A 6,829-nucleotide genomic window follows, 5' to 3' on the forward strand; every position below is an offset into this window, starting at 1 on the left:
TTTGAAACGAAGAAAGGAAAAGACGGAATATGATTGGACTTTAGACAAAGATGTGCTCCGGTTGAAGGAGTTAGGGAAAGCTTTGTGGAAAAAGTGGCATTCGACCTAGGACTTGAAAGATGCAAATGATTTGGACGGAAAGAACTACGGATAGTGGAGGTGGTGGAGGAAAAGCAGGCAAGGAAGAAGTATCAGGAGCAAGGCAGAAGAAAGCCACCGGCTGTCTCCAGGGAGCAGCGTGTGCGTCCATGGGGCTGCAGCGTAAGGCGCGTGGACGTGGTAGCAGCGGTTGGCGGCAGATGGTACGGATCGTGGAAAGTCTTGACTGCCAGGGTAAAGGGTTATGGGTTTTATTCTGAGGCAAGAGGGAGACGGTAGAGTGACACGAGCAGAGCAGGACTTCAGGGAGATAAATCTGCCAGCAATTTTAAGATGTACTGGAGTGAGGAAAGGCTGGCGTGAGCTGGGGATTGCAGTTGGAAGGGTAGTGTAACACTCCAGACAGGATAGCGGGGACCCAATGAGCACCTAACCCAGGCTGACAATGGAGTGGAGGCAGTGGGTTTGGAAGCTGTTAATGTGGTGGTGAGGGGGGGGGGGGGGGTGCTGGGGGGGGGGGGAGTACCTGCAATTCATTTGATTCAGTAGGGGGCCAGTGAGAGGGGAGTCAAAGAAGGAATACTAGTTTTTGACCTGAGTGACTAGACAAAGGTGCCGTTAAAAGAAATGAAGCTCACTGAAGGAAGTCCTCGTAGCGGCTTGTTTGTGAGGGAAAATGCCATTTGGTTTTGGTCATTTGGAGTTGGAAGGCATTGTGGGATATCCAGGTATGAGTAAAGCTTGGGTGGTAAGAGTTGGCGATTCCCCTTTAGCATGGACATGATGGCTGAAGTCAGAGGATTATTCCAGGAAGAGCACAGACGGGCAGATTCATGCGGGGTCTCAATGTGTTTGTCACTGTGTCCAGGGGACCAGTGTTTAGATAATAATGGGGTTGAGATCACAGAGGATGCTTTTGGAGCCCTTAAGTTTTTAGGGGGTATATGCACGTGTGTGTGTGTGTGTGTGTGTGTGTGTGACAAAAAGATACTGTCCTTCAATGAGTTAGTGATTTCCTGTTTTATCTTCTGCAGTTTTTTTAGTGGAAGGCAGGGGGCAGCAGAGTCCCACTTTTCAAAGGAGATTCCGGCCACAACTTCAGAAGAAACGTTGCTCCCCACCCCCTCCCGCAACTTGTATCTTTTTTGTTAACGATACCATATCCCCTTTTTAAAAGTTGGAGAACATAATTTGATTCCAAAATTTCTGTCTTTGGGAACAGCATTCGGATCTGAAGGCTAACTTTGGGCAAGCGTGCCTCCAAGCTGAATGTATCAACTTCTTTTAAAGAAAAGGAGTTAAGAACTTATTTACTGGTGATGGCCTGATGCTATTTCAGTAGAAGGCTTGGTGTTGGACAGGAATTGCAGATTTTTAGCGTGAGGGCTGACTCTATCCTGGAGACTACGTTGGTATTTAAAGAAAAGAAATTAGGCCCGCCAGAGCCGCATTCTTGAGATACCTTTACTATTACAGTTATAGTCATGGTGAGTACGGACCACAGTCCTTGTTGCTGCTATTGTCTGGGTTTCCTCAAGTCAGGTTGACTTGGGATAAGGGTGGGAAATGAAGCCACATTTACAAGGGTAACTCATGCTTCTTTGCCTTTTGACCTATCTTACCACTGCTGTCCCTCCTGGTGCTTTCCAATCTCTGTCATTTTACCTCCCAGCCTCCACCTACTGTCTAGACTGTGAAGCAGGGGCACAGAAGCTTCTCATTTCTGTTCCTAGGGCTCTGCTCTGCTGTCTTCCAGCAGGTGATGTCATCGCTGGTCACAGAACAGTGGGGCCTACTGCTGACCTGCAGCGTGCAGGTCACTCTGGGCCCCAGGGCTGTGCTCCCAGGCTTGCTTCTCTGTGGTCTGCTTTGTTACACACACAAGGACCACATCTACCTGTATATTGCTGTGTCTGGCACAGGTGAGCTACGGAAGAGGTACCTGATCATTTTGTTGAATAGGCACCACAACCTTTTCATTTCAATGTCATAATGGGATTTTTAATAAAATTTCTCTTAAAAAACAGGGTTGTTATCCCCAGTTTTTAAACTTGGACTTCTCTTTCCAGATGTCGGACATTGTCCATGGGAATAAGTACAAAAGGTTTATGGGGTCCCGGGGTAAGATAGGGACAGCGTGCAGCTCAGTGCCAAGTGGCTGTTCGGGGATGAGCCTCCAGCAGGGACTGGCAGGCATTCATGCTTTCAATGTGGTTCCATACCTGGGTCACGTCGTACTGTCTTCAGTTCTTTGACTGCGTCGTGCTCCTGAAACCTCCAGGCCCTTGTTCATACTGTTTTCCCCCTTGGCGTGTCCTTCCTCTTTTCTGTTTCAGCAGCTTCTTTTTCCTGCCCTACTTTTTCTTTTTCCCCTCATAGAATTCATTTCTTTTTATCAAGTTAGGTAGTTTATCTCTTATGTTTGTTGTCTGTTCTCCTATCCTGCTAGGTAGAATATAAGTTCTGTGAGAGCAGGGATCTTTGTTGGTCACTTATAGATCCCCAGCACCCAGAATACTGTTTAGAATATAATAGGAACTCAATAAATAATTCGTTAAGTGAAGAAGTGGGTCCCCGAAGGCTGGACTTCTATGTCATTGCCTCCGTGAAGCCTTCTGTGTCTGACTTCTCCCAATCCTGGATAAGATTTGTTTATCTGTCCTCTATTTTCCTGTGGCACTTTGTTTCTATTTGTATTATAGCAATTACCCTACTGTACGATAGTTGCTTTATATTTTGATGACAATAACAAAAAATAATGTAACAGAATTTTAAATTGGAAGTTTTGATGGAGGCGCCAAGATGCAATAAGTACAAAATATCTGAGATATCATCCAAAGATGGACATTTCCATGAGTTTCCTGATTCCGAAAAAAACGAACAAAAACCACCACCACCAAAACCACTTACATTGTGGACATTGAAGGATCAAGAGAGTAGAGACCAGTAAAGGTTTGATGAGGAGAATTTCTTTTGAAAGAGTTGTGCTGGGAGTCCCCCACCCCTACCAGGAAGGGCAGGGAGGGTGCTTCTACCTTCAACTTGAGCCAAGGAAGGGGCTCACAGGGACTACATGGAGATAGTGTGTCTCTGGCAGTGAGGGAAACACGAGTCCTTTTTGAGTCTTGCCTGGAAATGGCAAAAGGCAAAGACAGGTCAGCCGGCTGCTCTGATCGTGGGAACAAGGAGGCCCCCCCAGAGTCTGGGTGAATCATGTGAGAGACTGAACCAGCCGGGTCATTTTCAGTCCTCCCCATGATTGCTACCTGAAGGCTCCCCTCCAGGACAGCTGGAGACAAAGAAGGTGGCTAGCCGGAGTAAAATGCATTACCTTTGACAAAGGAAGAAATGTAGTCAAATATTACTAAAAAAAGTCTTTTGCAGAGGAGGCTTTGAACAATTCAGGAAATTGTTAGAAAGCATCATCTTTAAACACCCAAAGCAAAGAATTTTCCAAATGCAAGAAACTGGCTCCAAAGAGAATCCGTCAAAACAAGAACTTCCTGGTCCCTCTTTACCTCTCCTCCATACTGCCTCTGGCAGGGTGAGAAACCTAGTGATTACAGCTGGGGGAGGAGGAATCCTGAGCACTGGGAGGCACAAGGTCTGGGAAGAGGCAGAGGATGAGGCCTATCTTTCTATAAACACTGTCAGTCTTCAGCAACCCCCTCCCAGAGATGATTTACTGATTTACCGTTAAACCAGCTTTGTACTTTTAAGGACTGGACATTCTGATTTCTGAATTCAGACTGTTTTTATGCCATAAAGTGATCTCAGTAATCTTTTTATTACCTAGGAATCTTAAAAAAATTTTTCTTTTAATGTTTATTTATTTTTGAGAGAGACAGAGACAGAGTGTGAGTGGGGGAGGGGCAGAGAGAGGGACACACAGAATCTGAAACAGGCTGCAGGCTCTGAGCTGTCAGCACAGAGCCTGACGCGGGGCTCGAACTTGTGAACCATGAGATCATGACCTGAGCCGAAGTCAGATGTTAAACCAACTGAGCCTTCCAGGCACCCCTGTATTTATTTTTATTTTAGAGAGATAGTGTGTGAACAGGGGGCAGGGACAGATAAAAAGAATTTAAAAAAAAAAAATTTTTTTTTTTACCGTTTTATTTTTGAGACAGAGAGAGTCAGAGCATGAACAGGGGAGGGGCAGAGAGAGAGGGAGACACAGAATGGGAAGCAGGCTCCATGCTCTGGGCCATCAGCCCAGAGCCCGACGCGGGGCTCGAACTCAGGGACCGCGAGATCGTGACCTGAGCTAAAGTCGGACGCTTAACCGACTGAGCCACCCAGGCGCCCCGAGAAAAAGAGAATTTTTAAAAAAATGTTTTTTATTTTTATTTTTGAGAGAGAGAGAGTGTGTGCAAGCAGGGGCGGGGCAGAGGGGGAGAGAGAGAGAGAGAGAGAGAGACAGAGAGAGAGAGAGAGAGAGACAGAGAGAGAGAATCTCAAGCAGGCTCCATGCTCAGTGTGAAGCCCAAGGTGGGCTCAAACCCCTGACCCTGGGATCGTTACCTGAACTGAAATTGAGACTTGATGCTCGAGTGACTGAGCCAACCAGGCGCCCTTTATTATTATTATTATTAATTTTAGAGAGTCCCTTCTGCATAAATTTTAAAGGACCAGTGTTAGCATGCTTTGTGATTACCTCCTATGAGCCCTGCTTGTTCACAGCATCAGCAACATCATATTAGCTAATGTTTACTGTGTGTCCACTGTGTTTTCTTGGCACTATGCTATTAATTTATTTGTCTCATAGTTCCCCCAAACAACCCTGTGTGGTAGGAGCTCTTATCCTATTTCACATGCAGGACATCTGAAGTTGAAAGACATTCACTAACTTCCCTGAAGTTTACATACTTAGAAGTAGAGTTAGCATTTGAACCCAGGTGATCTGACTGTATTCTTTACTAGATTCACATTTCCTCAGGAATAGGACTGTGCTCAGGTCTGTATTCCCCACGCACAGCACAGGGCCTGACCTTTAGTGCTCCACAACAGTTTAAACAGATGAGCGGTCCATAAATGTCGTTGGCAATATTTCACAGTAACGCATACAAAATTCAACAAAATATAATAACTAGGAGCTTAGGCTTTGGAGTCATCGGACATGGTTTTGAATCCTGGTTCTGTCTCTTCATAGCTGTTCGGTCTTCGGGAAAATTACTTAACCTGTCTATGCCCCAGTTTCCTCATAATAGAATGGAATAACAACCCCTCCATCATAGGATTGTGCTGTGCTGCAAACCAAAGAAGATTATGAATATATAAAGCAACTGACAGTGCCTACCACTTAGCACACAGTGAACGTACTTGCCATAGCATGTGGCTCAACAGGATGATGACTTTTACTTATTTGGGTTTAGTGCTCCACTGAATTCTGAATCAGCAGAGGTACAGTTTGATAATGGTAGACAGACCCAACCCTAAGCAAGCTGTGAAGTACAATGGAAGCTCTTGACCAAACCGCATGCCATTTGGTGACCGTGGCTGGCTGAACCCTCCTGTCATGTGGCTGCTCTCCAGTGTTCCCATGTGCACCTGCTTCTCTTGTAAGGTGTGCGGTTACAGTGGGTCCCAATGCTTGTTCCTAACTCTGCTTATTTGTAATTATAATCACCTAACTTAATTAAACATTATTTAAATGAGTTACGAATGGGAAAAGAGTAGAGCACTTTTACAGTTATCTTCCTGCCTTGCCTTTCCCCTCTAGTTGGAGGGGGGACCTTTGTCTTCATGCTTTCTTCTCTTCCTTCTTTTAGGAGAAAGAACTGACCAAACTCATTCATATGAAGACATAAGTGACTGCAGCCCCTCTCAAGATCAATTGCATTTTAATAGGTATTTAATGCTGTAGCTAAAGGAAGAAAGCTCTAAATGTGGGAGTTGAGTACCAAGGACAGGGTGATTGTTTGATCCTGTCCAAAAACATGTCATAAATCCTCCTTGATCCCTACTCTCCATGCTTGGAAGAATGGTGCTATTTCTGTTATAATTGTGCATTATATCTACATTCTCATACCTCTGGACAAGGTAAATATAGGCTAGTTGTCCAATTTGTATTTATCTGATTTCACTAAGAGTGGTACACTATGCATTATAATTAAATTTGGGAACAGAACCTATGCTCACAGAATAGGCTCCCAAATTTTATTCTTTTGAGGTAAACCCCAGGTCCAGTGCTACAACACTTAGGTCTGTCTTGTGAATCCCCCTATGGTGAAATGTGTCTTTATTTGTCTTTGTGCACTGCTTTGGTAAATGCTCATGGAACAAAAAACTGGATTCTCACTAAATATATGTCTATTTTAGGGGCACCTGGGTGGCTCAGTCAGTTAAGTGGTCAACTTCAGCTCAGGTCATGATCTCACAGTTTGTGAGTTCGAGCTCTGAGCTGTCAGCACAGAGCCTGGAGCCTGCTTCAGATTCTATGTCTCCCTCTCTCTCTGTCCCTCCCCTGCTTTTGTGCTCTCTCTCTCTCTCTCTCTCAAAAATAAATAAATAAACATTAAAAAATATATGTCTATTCCCTTTAATGCAGAATGAAGAATTTGATACAATTGGAGGGGCACCTGGTTGGCTCAGTTAAGTGTCCGACTCTTGATTTCAGTTCACAGTTCCTGAGATTGAGCCTTGCATCGGGCTTTGTGCTGACAGAGCAGAGACTGCTTGGCATTCTTTCTCCCTCCCTCTCTCTCTATGCCCCTTGGATGCTCTCTCT

The 6,829-nt window shown here is 44.9% G+C and overlaps 1 long non-coding RNA gene across 1 annotated transcript; it reads left to right on the forward strand.

Annotated features, from left to right (window-relative positions):
• Positions 1-305: 305 nt before the first annotated feature.
• LOC122241511 lies at positions 306-6,185 on the forward strand. The gene is made up of 4 exons (XR_006221681.1): positions 306-333; positions 1,134-1,586; positions 1,833-2,021; positions 5,871-6,185. It is a non-coding gene; the product is annotated as an uncharacterized LOC122241511 (long non-coding RNA).
• Positions 6,186-6,829: the final 644 nt, after the last annotated feature.

The sequence above is a fragment of the Panthera tigris genome, chromosome C1 (genome assembly GCF_018350195.1).
Source record: "Panthera tigris isolate Pti1 chromosome C1, P.tigris_Pti1_mat1.1, whole genome shotgun sequence".
Taxonomy (NCBI): Eukaryota; Metazoa; Chordata; class Mammalia; order Carnivora; family Felidae; genus Panthera; species Panthera tigris.